Consider the following 19,905-nt stretch of genomic DNA (forward strand, 5'->3'; position numbering starts at 1 on the left):
CATCTGGGCCAAAATGTCTCTGTGGGTGAAAAGATATGCTGTAGAGAGAATAAATATGAAGAGTTGCATTACAAAATGAAATATCTATCATATTAGGAAGATACGAAAAAGAAAAAAAACGCCTACTGGGACTAAATTATTGCTGATGCGAAGGTTACTGTTAAAGTACTGTTAAGGTATCATCATAAGACCCCTGCTGGTGAAACATCTCTGCTTTTAAAATATAGGCCGATTTTAGGCGGTAGAAACGTATGTATATTTTAAATGGACAAAGTGAATTGCGGGGCAACCTGAATTCTAAACCAGACATACTGTGCTTGCACAGTAACACATAATGGCTCTGTAGGCTATATGGTTGAATCTGGCTCATAGAAGTGAGTTGCAAATCCTCCTTCATCTCCCCCTATTTCCTGTTTATTTCTCTTTAATTACTGAAAATGAAAATGAACCACTTTCAACCTGGCGTCCCTATTTTGGGCATGTTATTATACTTGAAAATCTGGACATTTATGAAGACAATCCCAAATATTATTATGAATTATTATAATTATAATTATAATTACAATTATAATTATAATTATAATTATGATTATTATATGTTTTTATCCCAAAGTATTTAATAGTGTATATAGCACAGCAGATATACAAGCGTGTAGGTAGGCTATTTTTGAATAAGTGGTTGACCACTTGAACCCCAACATGCCTATTCTGGGGGGAACATTCACCAAAAATAGCTTGTAGATCAGCTATCTTTGGGCGAAAAGATTTTGTGTAGATATACAGTTGTAACTCAGGTCCGTTTTATTAAGAATAGAGGGTCAAAATGGCTCGGGAGAATGCCCTGCTGTGGGAAAAAGGCTATTGGTCTTTGTTTCCACTCCCTTCTAGCTAGTAAAAGGCATCAGAAGCCACTAAATCATAGAAGAAGTGACACGCAACTGTCTCGGTGCACATTCATCTTGCCATTATACTGCTGAGGGACAGCAAGTTCAGCCAGGGGAGGGAAAAAAGGGGGTGTGGGAAACTTATAAATTTCATTGCATGTGGAATTGATCTTAGTTGTCATTCCCTGAACATGAAGTACAATTCACTGGACCAGTAGCTCAATGGCGGAACATATTCCATCAATGTCATTTCACTGTTTGAAAATATATTTTTCTGCCGTCGTGTCAAAAGGCCTGCCGGGTGGGTAAAACAATCCCTTTGGCTTTGGTGTTCAGCGGTATTTGTCTGCCTCCCTGAATTAATATTTACAAGAAAAGTCACACGCTGTAAAAAGTCAGTTCATTCTCCATTCCTCCTGCACATGTTTAAGTTTGATTCTGCATAACCAGCTCCACCGAGTGCAGAAACCATTTCCAGTTTGCAATTCTAAACAAACTGCTGACATGCCTCTTGCTGTCTTGCCATTGTAAGTGCCGTTGTAGAATCAGGGACCCCTACTGTACAGTGGGAGACAGGATTGATTTATGAATCAACCTCCTTCTGCCCTGGTGCTGGTGGTGGTGGTGGTGGTGGTCAGTGTTGCCAGGTTCTGTGAGAGAAACAAGCAACCAGGTCTAGGAAAACCAGCCCAAAAGAAGCGACTATGGGCCACATGAGCACTTTAACATATACATCGGCCATTTGAAAATAGCAGATCTACAAGCTCACAACGCGTCGCGATGCGACGCGTTGTGAGCTTGTAGATCGGCTATTTTCAAATAAAATCTTGCAGGGAAATTATAATAAGCAGACCTGGCAACCCTGGTGGTGGTGGTGGCGGTGGGGGGGGGGGTATATTGATAGACCCCCCTCGTCACACCGCATCTCATTGCGAGTATTGATCGGGGCCGTATTTCAGGGTGGGTGGTTATGACCTATACCGTTACTGATTGCCTGACTGTCGCTCGCTGGCGTGTCACGGGGTCATGCGTGCCAGGCCACCTCGCATGGACACTAATCCTCAGCATCGGTTTGTTGCCTACATCCATGACTCCCAACGTCCGGAATAAGGCAGCGGCCCACCTCACACACACACCGTGATTAGTCACTGTCCTTCAAAGGCAATCGTTTTTTGTTCTGCGAGGTACCTGAAAACAGAATTGGATTTGAGACAAGGCTTCCGAGGCAGCGTGTGATGTGTATACGTCACGAACTTGAGCGTTGCCATGGCTCAAGTATGAATAGTTATCATGCAACGACGATCTTGACTTAATCTTATCTTGTTTTGGGCTTTTTATGCCTTCATTGATGGGACAGTAGGCTGACAGGAAACGGGGAGAGACGAGAGAGAGGGGAGTGACACGCAGCCAGTGGCGTCCCCAGGAATTACATTTAGGGCAGGCGTGATTTTTTTTTTTGCAAAAAATCGGGAGTCGAACCCGCAACGCGCTGTCAGGCTATATCGAGCCTAGATGCCTGGACCCGGCCCTGAACAGCACTTTTATCATTATTTTTAATGCTGTCTCCTATTTAAATCAGCGTTGTTTTGATATAATTATGATTTTACATAATTCCTATTACCTGCCTCCTAGCTAATTGTCGTCACTATATATACAAATAAATGTGTCTACTTGACTATAGTCAAATCCAAAAGAATAACATCACTTCATTTGTCAGTTGTACATGCATTCATACTGAACCGCAGCTACTGTATATGTATATTCATAAATGTAATAGGCTGTGAAATCCAAACAGACTCAGCTGGGTTAGCCCCCAGATATGCTGTAAGGGGTTGAAAATGGCGGAAAAGGCAGCAACACTTTCACGTGACGTGTATTATTATGCAACATGAATAAGTTATAAGCATATCATAAACATATTATTTTTATTTAAATTAGCAAATTGCACACATTGGAGCATTGTAATAACATGAGCTTGTGTATACTGTAACTCTTTTAGGTTTTTTTTTCCTTTTCCTTTTGTTATATTATACAGAGTTGTCATAGAAGGTATCCCAACAGTTTGGATATGTAATAATGGGAGGCCAGATGTGAGGACCTTAGTCCAGTCTGTATGCAGTGTATACACGTGTGTAAATATGGCTATTTATAGAAGTATAATGCCCAGTGGAAACTATGCATGATAACTGTTGTTTCAAATGTTATGCATACAGTGTGTACTGCACAATTCGTTCATTATGGGCTGACATTTTATTGCATGCTTGTTGAACTACTGCTGTACTTTGGCTGAAAGAGCGGTTTAGACCTGAATACTTCACCTCCAAAATTCCTTCTATTCCCTAATGGAAAAAAAGGGAATAATAGGGGGGAAAAAAGCATTCATGAATATTTTTTTTGGTTTCTGTCGCATCCCTTCAAGGTGAATGAAGAATCCAAAAGGGAAGAAATAAATACTTGATTAATTGAAGTTAATAGGCAGCCAAGATTAACAACAGCAAAACTACATCAAAAGCCCTCTAAAATCGAATGTAAATATTTAAAAACGGCACAATATTTATGAAAGAATTGTCTGCAGGGAAAGGGCTGGATAGCTGCACAATCGAAAATTAAAATGCACCTCCTTAATGGCTGCTGCTGCTCCACATCATGTATATTTATATTTCTAAAGGAGTACGCGCCTGTGTGTTTGCATATGTGCGCAAGCCTGCAAGGCAGTTTGAAGTGTTTAGTATTAACCACTTAAGTCCTATTTTCAGAAATAGCTCAATTTGCTGATCTACAACTAAGCTCTAAGCAGGTCTCATCACAGTGAGCTTGTGAGCTTGTAGATCTACTATTTTATACCCTTTTTATACCCTAACCCTTCTTTTGAATAAAAAAAATAAAAAAAAAACTTCTTTGAGCAGCAAAACAGGGACCCCAGGTTGAAAGTGGTTAAAGGACCAGGAATATCAAAGTGGAACTATGAAAACAAAATTGCAAAAGTGAATCAGCGTGAAGAAGAACCAGTGACATTCATACAATCATATAACGATCACATATTTCTACAGAAATATAGAAAAATAGAAAACTATAGAGCACCGAAGTCTGACGTAATTTACGCATCCTACCTGGGTCGCCCCCCCCCCCCCCCCCCCCCCCCGTTCTGAATTCCCATAGACGTGTTTAATATCGCGTCAAATAAGAACTGTGTTCCAAAAATAAACAAATGACCCCGGCGGTTTGACTCTTATGGATATGAAGCATCAACTGACGGTGAGAAAAACGTTAATGTTACTTCCGCCGAATTAGTTAATTTTTTCGCCAGAAACGGACTGTTTCAAATATGAGTGACTGACTATCATAAACGACACAGAGCCTCCTCCCTGACAATATCGCCGAGACAGTTTGTTCAATTTTGGACCACAATTCTTATATGAGGCAATTCTATGATGACCCAATGTTATTCTCCATGTAGAGAAATGACTTTACGACCCGGGGGATGGACGTCACCGGTGACGTCAGGACTTCTGCACTCTATAGAAAACTATATATATATAATTTTCCATATTTGTACGTCGTGTGTGGCCAGTTGTGGACCTGTGACCGGTGACGGCGACCACCTGGCCCCGCTGGGCCCACCTGTCCCCACATTGGCAGGTTAGCCCGAGGGCGCCGGCAGTCGCCGCAGGGAACAGGAGGCCAATGAAAAGGATTCCTTTTAGGGGCAATCTGGAGGACCGCGGGTGAGCGCTTAGTTCCTCGGGGCTACTGGCATCTGCCGGCACTTGTGGACTGGCACAAAAGGCAACACGTAATTAACTTCATTATCTCACCTGCCATTGTCAGCCTGGGCCTTAGCATATTCTTTTATTCTTTGAACCGTGTGAACCCTGGCGTACCTATTCCGGGGTTGTCGTAACTAGGCGAACGTTTGGTGAAAACGGCCGATCTACGAGCTCACAACGTGGGCTCGTAGATCGGCTATTTCCGTTGTTTGGCGTACAACATATATAGTATAGGGTTTAAGTGGTTAAATGGTGTGCGGGCAGGGCCCTGTATGTGGGTTGTGTATCTGTGCTGCTGTAAGCCGTAAACTGGTCCAGGGCTATTTCTGTCTGTCTCCCGCTTGGGTTTCATTTATATGAGGGCTGGATGGGTTTCTTTTTCAAATGTAGGCTACAATTACTCATAGATTCCTTATTACGTGATTACAGTTCTCATCAGTAATGTAATAATCCCCAAAATTACTCACCTCAACTAGTGTACCGTCAGTGAATTATACTTTCAGTTGTTATTGCATTACTTTGGCCCTACAATCAGGAGCGCCAATTATATCTCTCAGCATCTCAACCATATGCATTTCTGTTTTTTTATCACGCTTCCAACTCACAGAAGCCTCTCCCAGTCAGTGTTTATACCATCAGCCAGTACCGTGGCCTACACCATATGTGGAGCCGTCCGCCGTCCGCCCCCCCCCCCCCCCCCCCCCCCCCTTGTCCCACATACACATCAATTACTTGCGTCCTTTCCCACACAAGTGCAGTGAATGGTAGGCAATCTTTTGATGAGGGGATGACTAATGGTAGCGGAATCAGCACTGGAACGACGTTCACGACACCGAAGGAAAAATGCTGCTAATTAATCAAATGTCCCGTGCTGACTGCAGCATTGCCTGATGGGAGGAGCAGAACAGCACTGTGTGTTCACACGGACACGCGCGGGTTTCTCGGATTGATGATGCAACACCAGTGCAATGCCTTTTAAAGAGGAACCCCTGAACAACAGCTAGTTTTCCCATTCTAACAGGTAGTTAATTGCATTCACCTGGTGCTCCCGGTCTAAATTAGCCCCTGATTAGAGAGACAGAGTGACAGTCAGCAAGCACTCTGGGGACCAGTCAGTTAAAAACCACGGAAATGTTGATGTTTCTGAACCCAAAATACTATCTGCAATTGCAACATTCCCGTCCTATTGTTACGCAATTCGAACATTACATGGGCTTGGCGCGGAGCACTCGCTCAGCTAGTGCCTCACGGGCAGTGGCGTATCGTAGTAACAGCTTTTTAGGACAGGTAAGGTAATTTGATGAATTGGTAAAAGGGGGGTCTCGCTCCCACCTCCCTACACCGCAGGTGAGACCCCGGGGCCCCCTCCCCCCAGGCCCTGGTGCGACTGCATCCCCTGCATCCCCTACTTTACGCGACTGCTCACAGGCAGTGTTGCCAGATTCTGTGAGAGAAACAAGCAACCAGGTCTAGGAAAACCAGCCCAAAACAAGCGACTATGGGCCACATGCGCACTTTAACATACTGTATACATCAGCTATTTTCAAATAGCAGATCTACAAGCTCACAACGCGTCGCGATGCGACGCGTTGTGAGCTTGTAGATCGGCTATTTTCAAATAAAGTCTTGCGGGGAAATTATAATAAACAGATCTGGCAACCCTGCTCACAGGGCCACGCTTCTGGCAGCATGCCTGCCTTGAAACGCTGACATGCAACGTATCTGTGCTTTGCAGAAATGTACAATGCCAACGTTTTTTCTTTGGCGATATGGTTGCAATAACCCAACAAAGAACCCCTTTGTTTACATGTCCAGTTGATAATTCAATACATTGGACTATAAACCGAGGTTGACCCGAACAAGGAAAAACCATCAGGCAACTTTTACATCCTCAAAAATGAATACAAAATGTATCCACACAAATCCCAAATTCATGTCATGTTTAGCAATGACATACTATGTTCTCGAAATCTAGTCAAATAACATAACGAAGAGAAGAAATATATTCAATCCACTCAACCAAAACACAAATAAAGCCACTTGTATGGCGAGTATCTCTGGTGTCATGCTACCAACCAGGGGGGGCGGATGTCTCTAAAGCCTAATTTATACTTCCTCATTTACACTTCCTCATACGCTTGCTGAGAATAACAGATTTCTGGGGAGCGCCACAGTCACGAGCCATAAGGTTCTCTGTGTGGATGCAGTAGAAGGGGAGAAAAAAATGGGGAAACCCCCCTGAACAGAACAAAAGCACACAGTGATCTTTTATTTATTAATTTCTTTTCCTTTTCCTTTTGACAAAAGTGGGCCTCACAGTGGTCACAAAACGAATGGCATCTCGCTGTGTGTCTCTCTGGTGAGCAAGCGAGGCAGGTGTGTGTGTGTGTGTGTGTGTGTGTGTGTGTGTGTGTGTGTGTGTGTGTGTGTGTGTGTTTTAGCGCAGATTTACTTTACAACAGCACGCCCGTTGGTACTGAGAGGAACAGACAGCTCAATTCGCTCCTGGGGGTGGGGGGGGGGTGTCATTGGTGAGGGGGTAGATAGCCATGAAGAGCTCAGGATTCAGGAGAAGGCAGCAGCCAGGCAGGCATGCTGGGGAAACACCTAAGATGTTTCACAGGGGACATGTTCAAAGGGGGAACCGTGTAAAGTAAGGGGTTCCTCGACCAGCTCAATAATGAGACAGGACAACATGGGTGTAGAACGGAGAGAGAGAGAGAGAGAGAGAGAGAGAGAGAGAGAGAGAGAGAGAGAGAGAGAGAGAGAGAGAGAGAGAGAGAGAGAGAGAGAGAGAGAGAGAGAGAGAGAGAGAGAGAGAGAGAGAGAGAGAGAGAGAGAGAGAGAGAGGACCATGTTAGACAATAAAGGCTTGCAATATAGTTGCCATGGAGATGAGCAAATCTCACAAGCCTCGTCATTTCTCTGACTCCTCCCGTGAACGCTAGGATAAAAATAGACTCGGGCAGAGAACAAAGAGCTATTTTGAAGGAAAAAAAGAAGGGAAAAAAAGGACAAGATGAGTGAAGAAGAAAGCTTGTGGAAAAATGGGGACATGTATCTGTGTGTGTGTATGTATGTGAGTGTATTTATGTGTGTTTGTGAGAGAGAGAAAGAAAGAGAAAAGCGAGTGAATGAAATGGTGACTGTCAAATGGTGGATCAGAGCAAGTGACAGAACCAGCCTGATTATCTGAGAAAGGAAACCCCACGATTACCATTTGGAGTTATTAAAGCAATAAAACTATCATAAGGGAGGGGGTGGGGGCTATCTGTGTCCTCCAGGGCCACATTAACAACACCTGTGTTGGCATAAGGCCAATATGAAGCCAGCAAATACACATGACTGTATGACATGAATAGAAGATGTTTGTGGTTGCTTATTACCCCCACCAGGCATAGAAATGGATCCCTGAAAATCGAAGCTAAACAATAAAACCCTCAGTGTAAATTTACCCATTTGTGGTTCTGACACTTAGTCATAATGACCTTTTGGGTCCATTAGACTACATTTGTACACTCAGAATTAGATTAAGAGTAATTTTAGTGAGCATTGATAGTAATAGTAGTACAGTAGTAGAAAATGCACTTTAGACTTCTGGTGATTAGTAGTTTTGTTCCCTACCTATGTTGAATGCACTTATTGTAAGTCGCTTTGGATAAAAGCGTCTGCCAAATGACTGAAATGTAATGTAATGTAATGTAGTAGTATTCATCATCATTATTTTTGATAACAATTTAAAACCTTAAACTGTAAGTTGCATGCTGTTTTTCTTTAGTTATTCTTTCCCCCCTTTCGTTTGTTGCTACAATGTTGAGGAACCAAAACCAAAGAAGTTTACTCTTGTGTACTTGTATTATGACTATGAGATGTAATACAAATGAATAAATCTTGAAGCTGTGAAATCAGCTTGGTCGATATGATAAGACAAGAAAAGAAAAACACAGGAATTCACTGTGTCACTCCCATGTGGTGGACAAAGCACTCAACCCCAGGACTTAAGTCAAAGTTTAAAACATCCTGAAATGTAGAACATTTCTCAAACAATTTAATTAATTGCGATGCATTGTGAGGTTGTAGATCTGCTATTTTCACTATACTTGAAATAGGGCTTAAGTGGAGTGGAGTGAAGCATCCAAAAATTACTCAAGTAAAGAACAGATACTCCAAAAATGTACTTAAGTAGGCTACAGTACTCAAGTAAATGTACTTTGCTTTTTACCTCCACTGCCACATGTGTTCCGTGCAACTGATAACATGAGTTTATGTGATCTGGTGCGATATAATGTGTGATAGCGAGAGCTAATCTGAAAGCTAGCTTGGTTGCTTGGCGATGCTGGTCGTGCACTGGGAAAATCAAGTTTATTCTATTCTATGATAATGTATTGGGGAGAAAAAAAGAAATGTAATTTGCATTCAGCTTTGCATTCGATATGAAATAATTTGCATGGGAGGCCTCATAGATTGTCAGTACACAGGCAGACATAACACATCACTAGTAGTGTGCGCCTGAGAAAGGTCAGAATCCGATTGATGCATACAGAATCAGAATCAGAATCAATTTCATTGTCACATCACAGGTATAAAGAAGTGGTATTCTCAGTTTTCAGGAAAGAAAAAGCGGGAGGGGGCAGATAGAGGGAGAACCAGGAGAAAAACAGAAGAGAAACGGATCAAATGACAAATCAAAGATATGTACAATATGTGGTGGGTATACACACACAAAAAGTACAGTTATAATTCACTGCGTTCTCGCCCATGTTTGTAAAACAGTTTGTTCTTACCAGAGGCGGTATTTCCTTTTAATGCATATAGTTGTTGTTACCTTAAAGTGTTAATACACACCTGCGAAGGTAATTACCTGTGCGACAGCTCTTTGGTTATTGTTTTTTTCTGTCTGAATAAACAGAGTGCTACTTCAAAGAGAAACAAATCTGTTGTTTCTCTTCCTGCACCTGCGCTCCTACAGTACATGTACATATTATTGTAGTGTCCAGTGCCACTGATTGTATTTGGAGAGCATGTGCCAGGATGTAAGACACAGGTGTATGTGATGAAGGCAATTGTATGTGATTAAATGCACACAGCTGTTAGATGATTATGAACAGGACACAAGTAAAGACAGTAAAAGGCAGTCCTGTCTTGTGTTTGTATGTTAAGATTCTGAATATCAAACACTACAATGATATAGCATTAAAAAGCAGCAGGTATGTATGGTACTGTAGCTACATATGAGGTTAGAAATATGGTGCAAAAAGTGGCAACGCAACGGGCGCTCAAATTTACGACAAACTTGACAACAGCTTGACAGATTTGACATAACATACTGTACCAGTGGATACCACACAACTGAACGGTAGAGATAATTGCCATGGCCCTGGGCTGACAAAGACCCTGAAAGATGCCAGGGGTTATAGATTTTCTTTATTGTTCAATAAATAGTTGAGGTCCAGTGGAATACGATGTCACGGGCGCCTTTAATTCCAATCTACTCATCTGTCACCAGTAACCAAAGGTCACCTCTGCTCTGTGTGTGTGTGTGTGTGTGTGTGTGTGTGTGTGTGTGTGTGTGTGTGTGTGTGTGTGTGTGTGTGTGTGTGTGTGTGTGTGTGTGTGTGTGTGTGTGTGCGTGTGTGTGTGTGTGTGTGTGTGTGTGCGCGTGTGTGTGTGTGTGTGTGTGTGTGCGCGTGTGTGTGTGTGTGTGTGTGTGTGTGTGTGTGTGTGTGTGTGTGTGTGTGTGTGTGTGTGTACTGCACATGTTTCTTCCAGCAACAAGAATAAGTACTGTAGATTAATGATACCTAAATCTGTTGTCTTTTCATAGGAACTGCTTTGAGAGCACAAGCCAATAGCTAAAATCCTCAGTGTTAATTCATCCATTAGTAACTCTGAGGGCGTACAAATGTAACTAAAGTTAACATTTGTACGCTGTCAGAGGTAATAATTAACGCTCAAGATTTTACAGTGTAGAGAGTGGCAGCTGGCCCTAGCTAACAGGACACTGCTAATGGGACGTCCCATCTGCTGTCCCTGTTCCCCGGCCTGCCCACTGCCCCATACGCAGTGCCAAACCCTGGGCTTTCTGGAGAACTGTCCTCAGCTACCCTGCTGTCACACTTCTCCTTAACGTCCTGCAACATTATTCACACCACCGGAACCGTTTACTCACTGCTCACTGAGAACCTGACCAGGTGTTTTGGTATACATGCAGGTAAAGTAAGTGTGTGTGTGTGTGTGTGTGCGTGTGTGTGTGTGTGTGTGTGTGTGTGTGTGCGTGTGTGTGTGTGTGTGTGTGTGTGTGTGTGTGTGTGTGTGTGTGTGTGTGTGTGTGTGTGTGTGTGTGTGTGTGTACTTACACATAAATATGCGAGAGAGGGAGGGAGATACAATATATGCGTGAGAAAAAGAGAGAGAACACATTTAATTACTATGCACTGAGAACTTGATGTGGTGTTTTAGTTTGCAGGAATGCCTATGGAGCGCTTCTAATTAAATTAGAGCCTATAAAAGAAATGACTATGTACAGATGTATAGTTTAGTAGATAATGTATGGTCACACAGGGTGAGTAGAAATCCTATACCCTTTCATCCAGTAGCGTGGGTCTTTTGGTTCTCTGTTAAACTGGGACTGCAAAATAAGCAGAGGCTGCTCTCTGTCTTCATGGACCCAGAGTGCAGATTCAAGGCTTGTTTTCAACCTTATCTTCACCCACATAGGCTATAGTTTCCTTCATGGTTAATTAATTTTCATTTCCATTTAGTTTTCATCCCTTTTTTAATCTCTATTTCCCTTGTATTTACTGCCTTTAACTGTCATTTTGTTTTCAGTGTAACCTAATTTATTGTGCCATGCATTATATCTTTACTTTTAGTATTGAATATTGCACTGCATCTTGAAAGGAAATATGCTACAGTCAACACAGCCAACACATTTTTATTTGATGTGATACGTTCTCCAAAGTCTCTCTACCCTTTTATTAGAACGCCTACAAGCCTATAATCTTTTCTATTGGCGCCACAAACTGCAGAGAGGAAAGCATAATAATAATGGCTAATGTCTGCCTCGTCGTAGGACAGTGTTGAGCGCAGAAAAGAGCCAATCTACAAGCTCACACCCTCTTGCGTCCGCGGTGCGTTGTGAGCTTGTTTATCTTAGGCGAGGGACACTGTCGTACTGCACAGTATACATCAGGATAGTCGCCTGTAGTGGTGATGAGCATGATGCCTTTTCCACTGAGCAGTATAAAGGATGTTCTCCTGTGGGACCCCTCTCTAATTCATAAAGTAATGCAAAGCCATCGGTTCCCCCACTCGTCCGTATGTGCTGTAGGCTTTTATAGCCTTTCTTGGGGCCTGGAATTTACGATGGCTATCGCTCACTTTGCTCTCCATAGGCACCAGCCAGAGAGTTATGACGGTTATCCTGACGTGGGGCCACGGCTACTCTCAAAATGTAATCAGAGGGCCATTGTCAGGGTAAAGGTAATTTGCTGCAGATTACTGATGATCTGATTAAAATCGTTATCAGCGAGGCAATCCACTATACTAGATCACCCCCAAGTTCATTAACGTGATCAGATTACCTTTGGGATAGGCTAGATTTTTCCTTCAATATTGATGGAATGAGACAAACAGGACTCTTTCCCCCCCCCGTCCAGTTTACAGACTCTAATTTAAATAGCCTCAGGATATTTTTTTTTAGACGTATAACACTGAATATCTTTCTCAAGATTTGTAGCAGTATGTTTACATACAGTTATTGTTTCATCTAGGACCTCATAGGCTACACATTTTCCCATTCATATGCCATGCCTTACAGTAACCCCAGAGAGGTCCCATGTCACCAGGAATTTCTGTGGTTTTACAGTCATTTAATAATTTGGATTTTTGGCAGTGACAGCAGACCTAATTGCATCAACATGTATTTCTTTACTACCTAACCACTTTACTACCTAACCACTCAGACTTGATTCGGATCCTGCATGTCTCTGCCTCCTCATCCTCCGTCATAACAGGCTGACTGGATGGAGATCAAACCTGCCTCGGCAATGCCATCTCCTGGCCAGTACTGTGACCCAGGGAACCTCTCCCTCAACCTCAGGCAAATGGGAATGAATTCAACCTGGTTGAGAGACTCACTCTCTCTCTCTCTCTCTCTCTCTCTCTCTCTCTCTCTCTCTCTCTCTCTCTCTCTCTCTCTCTCTCTCTCACTCTTGTTATCTCTCATTCTCTTTCTCTCTCTCTCTCTCTCTCTCTCTCTCTCTCTCTCTCTCTCTCTCTCTCTCTCTTTTCCCTTTGGGCTCTCACACTCCATCTCTTTCTCCCTGTAATGCCACAAAGATCCTCTAGAGGGCATGTGAAGCCTTTCTGTCCTGCATCCGTCCATTTCCATAAAGTGATGTATCATTCATACATATATACATAGAGAAACAGACACTCATTCAGGTGGGTACCTACCACTGTAGTCTGCTTGTTTGTTTGAGTGCCGCCTCACACGGAGCCGCTCTGTGCCGTGTTTGTTGTCAGCCTGGCATTGCATATCCGGAGCGGGCCCCTCCATTCATCGAACCCTCTGCACCCACTAGTGCTGTCATTCTGGAAAGAGCAAAACAACTGCAGGGCAATCTCATCACACTGGCTTCTGATTAGCAGCCATTTCCTCTCTGCCATGACAACTGTGGGCACGAATATAACTGCAGTCGGAGAGCCCAAAATGCCAAAACACCCAGAGCAAGACATCCATAAAGGGAAAAAGGAGCTGAATATAACGTATAAAAAGTATGAGCCCTGTCAGTCAGTCATTCTTAACTGTGGGAGTCATTGTGTTTTCCCTTATTTTACCAAACGGTACAAACACAGATACAGGAACTACTACAGGAGAAACTGCACGTTATTTTATGCGTATTAAAACAACCTTTGTAGATAATAACAATCGGTCTTGGTTCATATACTGTATCATATTACCGTATTCATTTAACAGTGGTATATCTTCTGTCACCTGTGTAATCAAATGTGATTGCTGATCATGCTTATTAACGGTAAAGTGATTACACGTGGGTGTAGACACCTGTGAAGACTAAAACTGATGATGTGGATAGGAGCATTTACATATCAACAGCTACTGTAAACCCTTTGCATGCTAGTGATCTCGGCAACGATACTACGACCATGAGATGTATTCACTGCTGACCATGCACATCTTTATTTAACCATCATTAAGGCAAGAGGTTGCCAAAGCCAGGCTGTGTTTCTCTCTATCAGCCTTTTCAACATCTTCACCATTGTTCGGCTTCCCCACTTTCACTCGTTGCCATGACAGTTCACATGGCTCATTAAAACCACAGGCGAAACGAGGACACAATGAGATGCTAAAAACCAGAAAACAATCAAGGTTGAGGGTTTCTGCGAAAGGGACGATTGTTATGCATAGCTACGCCTACACTTCTCATTGTCAATTAGGAAAAAAACATCTTGTTCAAAGCTGTAGTGATACTGGATAATGAATGCGTCTTCAGAATGTGTGTGCACATGGGCCCATGTGTCAATGAGGTGGACTGATGGAGAGGACTAGAACAGAAGAGAAACCATTGTTCTCCACATTCGTGCAGCGTAAAACAAAGGCAAGCACGTGTTACATTGTTACTGACTAGCTAACCACGATAAAATAATGCACACGACATCAGGTTTAAGGTGCGTTAAAGGAAGAGGATTATCAACTAAACTAACTGGGGGGAAAAAAACACACCAAACAAATGAAACAAACTACCAGGATCTCGGCTGCAGAGTGAGAGAAGTAACCGAAGCAAACAGCCAAGTGAAATAGGCCCAGCCCCCAGACCAACACAGGTGTCCTGGCTGCATTCAGTTCAGATCAGTCTGGAGCTGGACTTGAAACAAAACACAGATATAAATACACAGCACATAAAGCCTAGTTCACACCAAAGATTTGCATTTGAATCAAATCAAATCATATCATTTTTTCATATCAAAGTTGTCATTTATTTTTTGACAACTGTCGTCAAAGTGCTACACAAGTTAAAACACAGGGAGAAACATATGCATAGACGTGTATAAACACAAACATAAAACGATACATAGTATAGATATAACTACATGTGCACTACACACAAACGCAGACATGTGCATGTAGTGTACAAAACTGCTTTAAGCTACTTTACTGTATACTTTGTCGTGTCGTATGACGCATTGCTCGCTGAAAATAGCCGACCTACAAGTTAGTGCGTTACAACGTTGTACTATAGAGAATACATTTAAGCTTTAGAATGTTGCAAAGAACAATCCCAGCAGTCGGAATTACCCTTAAAGGACGACTTCACCCATTTTCAATCTATCTTCATATAATTGGTCCTCACTTATGCTCACTAATGGTCTGTTGTCACCAAACTCCCAGTCCCTCCTACAGTATGTCCCCACTGAACACAATCTCTCCAACAGCGGTGGTTCACACACGTTTTAATTTCAAGGACTTTGGTGTGCATTAGGCAGGCCACAGACCTGGTCTATTGAGTTCCTAACTATCAATAGTTTAGCTGGGAACCCACTAAAACCCCACAAGGACGCCTGGGGGTCCGTGGACCCCACATTGGGAACCATTGTCGTACATTGTGTCCCGACAAAACACTGTTTCTCCTGCCATAAGATCTTTTACTATAGAAGCATCTTCTCTCAACACGAGCGAATGGGGTGAGGGAGAAACAAGGGTTTGGGTCTCAACGTGAGGTTGTCACTGAAAGCAACTTCATGAGCCAGCACATATTCGTCAGCAAAGCATGGAAGCATTTTCCACTGTCGTTACCCTCTGTTCACTCCAACAGATGGGAACAACCTCTGGCACATCGTTTTTAAACTCGTCTAACAGAATCCTCCTGCTCTGAGTAGTCGAACCGCCCCTCACCATCCGATTTAGCAGAACTTCCTGCAGTATGCTGTTCTTTATGCAGTGATTCTGCAGATCCCTCGCATAAATATGCCCTTCTCAACCAACGGAGTCACAATGTTCTGCTTTACTTTAATCTTCCCTGAGACTAGCCTGAGTGCTAATGCCAAAGTTATCCACACTAAGAACGAGATTTTTTTTTTTTGTGCGGTGTAGCGACTGCTCAATGCTGGGATCCTCAATAAATGTAAATGTGTCCATATCACATGTAATACTACGATGGAGTTGTTTCATTCTTCTAACACAGCACATGAGCGTGTGTGTGTGTGTGTGTGTGTGTGTGTGTGTGTGTGTGTGTGTGTGTGTGTGTGTGTGTGTGTGTGTGTGTGTGTGTGTGTGCCTGTCTGTCTGTCTGTCTGTCTGTCTGTCTGTCTGCCTGCCTGCCTGCCTGCCTGCCTGCCTGCCTGCCTGCCTGCCTGCCTGCCTGCCTGCCTGCCTGTCTGTCTGTCTGTCTGTCTGTCTGTCTGTCTGTCTGTCTGTCTGTCTGTCTGTCCGTCCGTCCGTCCGTCCGTCCGTCCGTCCGTCCGTCCGTCCGTCCGTCCGTCTGTCTGTCTGTCTGTCTGTCCGTCCGTCCGTCCGTCCGTCCGTCCGTCCGTCCGTCCCTCCCTCCCTCCCTCCCTCCCTACTAGTTAGTCAGTACTCCTGAACCTGCCCAGCTGGTCACCCAATCTGTGTGTAACTAAACTACTATTTGCCAGCATTCGTGGGCACGCATGAGTCACCCCAAGGTTACTGCGCAAAACTACAAAGTAAATATAACAAAGTGGTGACGGTGATTCAACCAGGCAAGCACCAGAAGGCTAACGCATGTGGTGACACAAATATAACCACATGTTAAACAAACATAAGTAAGGAATTTAACACTAACTAATCAGAAAAATGTGTTACTTGCAATCTACCAATGGACACAACAGTAGATTTGAGGTTAATTAAAGAAAATGGTTTATTAACTCAAATAAATGGACAAAAAAATCATACCAAACAAATTAATTAAAACTCCAGGAGCGCTACTGCAGAGTGAGAAAAGCAACCTGCCAACTGAAATAGGCCCAGCCCCCAGATCAACACAGGTGTCCTGGCTGCATTCAGCTCATCAGTTTTGGCGCTTGGACCCTTGAGTTATACTCCGTTGTACGACGGTGTTGTGTGCCAAAAATAGCTGATCTACAAGCTCTCAACACGTCACGGATGCGACATGTAGTGAATAAAAGAAAGGGGAAAAAACTGCAACAGCACAAATAACAACATTCATTGTTGAAACATATCTTACAGTATGTAGATAATGAATCCCAATATCTGGAAAGACCATTCATTAACAATAATATTGTTGACAGACTTTGCACAATCTGGTATCTGCATGTGTTTTGAGTTGTGCTATGTTCTCTCCTGTTAAATAAACCTGCTGCTGGCTTGAAATGTATGCATTTATATATTTACAAGCCAACTTCAGTTTTGACTGTTAGGTGAATGATGGATACAGTAAGTACTTCTAATTGCGTTTAACACATTTTTGACTGAAATCAAATCCGTTTTTGAGCTCTCATATAGTGCGGAGTCCCGCGGTGATCCCCCACTGAGTCGCACTGGGTCATTATAAAGGCTTTCGTTTTTCAGCTGAAGGCAATTACAACTCCACAAGGGATAATTTACCTGTGGGGGGTACTCCAGATGTTGGAGAGCTTCTGAGATCCATTTTTTTCTTAGCAGAATGAGTGCAAATTGCTGTGCAAAGATCATCCCTGGCCCAAAAAGCTTCAATTACACATTTCATCAGAGTAGGGATTCTGTTTGTGTTACATTGTAAAGAGTGAAGTGTGGCCATTTCTTGTTCTGGAAGGTATAACGTTGATGTGGAGGCCAGGTATTCAGTGCATGCGAGTGTAGTGATTAGGAAGCAATCTGGAACCCACAGATGAAAAAGTGCATTCTGTTGCTAATTTGCAGTGGTGTAAAGTAACGAAGTACATGTACTCAAGTACTGTACTTAAAGGGATATTTCACTTTCAAAAAAAACTTTTGGTGATTGCATCGTCTACTCAGGCTTTTGTGAGCCCCCCAGACCGTTTTTAAGTTGCTTGATTCAATATTTAGATATTAGATATTCATTTTATCAGACACGCCCCCTTCCTATACAAACCCATTGTAACTTCAAACTCCATTTTTAACCTGTTAGATTCATCAAAAACACCCGTCCTTGGTTCACCCGTCTCCTACCGCCCCCCTAATACATGAGGGGGCCGTATTTTTTCAATTACTTTTTTCATTTATTTTTTAAACATTTTTTGGAAAATAAAAAAAATACAATACAAAAATAAAATAAAATAAATAAAAAGAAATCTCGGAAAAACACGGCCCCCTCACGCATTAGGAGGGCAGGGTGAGTCACCAGAACCAAGGACGGGTGTTTTTGATGAATCTATCATGGTTAAAATGGAGTTTGAAGTTACAATGGGTTTGTATAGGAAGGGGGCGTGTCTGATAAAATGAAAATCCAATATCTAAATACTGAATAGAGCAACTTAAAAACTGTCTGGGGGCTCACAAAGGCTTGAGTAGATGATAAAATCACCAAAAGTTTTTCTGAAAGTGAAATATCCCTTTAAGTACAATTTTGATGTATTTTTACTTTACTGGAGTATTTCCAATTTTCAGTACTTTTACTTCTACTCCACTACATCTCAGAGGCAAATATTGTACTCCACTACAATTATTTGAAAACATATTAGTTACTTTAATTATCAATTATTATATTATAAAACATACATTAACCACTTTAGCCATATTTTATACATAGGCTATTTGAAAATAGCCGATCTACAAGCTCACAACGCGTCGCGATGCGACGCGTTGTGAGCTTGTAGATCTGCTATTTTCAAACACTTTTGTACTTTAAGTACATTTTGATACCAATACTTCTGTACTTTAACTCAGGTAAATTTTGAATTCCCAGACTTTTACTTGTAATGGAGCATTTCTATATTGCAGCATTGATACTTTTACTTGAGTAAAATATCTTATTGAGTACTTTTTCCACCACTGGTGATTTGAAATGGCAGTGGCCAATAGTGTGATCTTGTTTCTCCTCTACGACTTAGTCTACAGCCTTACCGTGATGCTGATTCAGGGCACACACCAGAAAGTAAAAATCCTCAGTGTTCATTTAACTCCGATAGAGTGTTTAGTACACTCTCATAGACCCAAATGGACCTGTGATGGTCCATTGCTACACTCTTAGGAATTGAACTGACACTGAAGATTGTAGCAGAAGCTAATGCCCCAGGAAGAGTTAATCATGCCCCTATTGTTCCGTTCAGTCCAGTTCATTTCAACTTTAATAGTTAGACAGTATTATTCCCTCTTTGCACTCACACACACGCACACACGCACACGCACACACACACACGCACGCACGCACACACACACACACACACGCACACGCACACAGCAATGCTCATGAGTGTAAATTGCTGTGCAAAGATCGCCCCAAATGTTTCAATTACGTTTCTCATCTGAGTAGGGATGCTGTTTCGTTGGTCCAATCTCTCCCCGCAGACGTTCAATTGGGTTGAGATTTGATGACTGTGTGAAGCCCATAGCATAATATGATTCACATCATTTTCATGCTCATCAAACCATTCAGTGACCCCCGATGCCCTGTCATTCTTGAAGGGGGTGTGGGGGCGGGAAAATGCCCCCTGCAGTTTAACAGAGCCACTCAACTGTAGGGGTGAAGAAGAATTCAGGCAGGCCTGTACCATTATCTTCAAGTATGACTCATCTGACCATATCACTGTTTTCCCACATCTCTGTAGACCAGTGCCTATGGTGTCTTGCACTACTGAACTTGTCAATGTGCATTCATCTTTGTAATGAGGTGTTTATGAACTGGAACCCTACTCTAAAATCCATCACTAGTTGTCGACTGACTTTTCTCGCTGACATAGTCTGATCACGTCCCGCATTGACATTCTCACCTGCAGGATGAGTTGCTCTTCTGTCTTTCCTGACACATGCCTCTGATGCACAAGCATCACGGTCATTGACCGTGCACTTTCAACGACAATTTCCGGCCCTTATTTATTGACGTCCTTCCTATTGATCGAAATTAAAATGTCATTTTAGCGATTGTTCTTATTGAAACATTAACCAGTTGAGCTGTCTGTGTGACTGGTGGGAGAGTGCTGTCCATGCTGCTGAAGCTTTGCTGTGTGGATGTGTGAGTGCTGTCCATGGTGCTGAAGCTTTGCTGTGTGGATGTGTGAGTGCTGTCCATGGTGCTGAATTATAGCAATACTAT

Source organism: Gymnoscopelus microlampas, assembly GCF_963454915.1.
Source record: "Gymnoscopelus microlampas genome assembly, chromosome: 12".
Taxonomy (NCBI): Eukaryota; Metazoa; Chordata; class Actinopteri; order Myctophiformes; family Myctophidae; genus Gymnoscopelus; species Gymnoscopelus microlampas.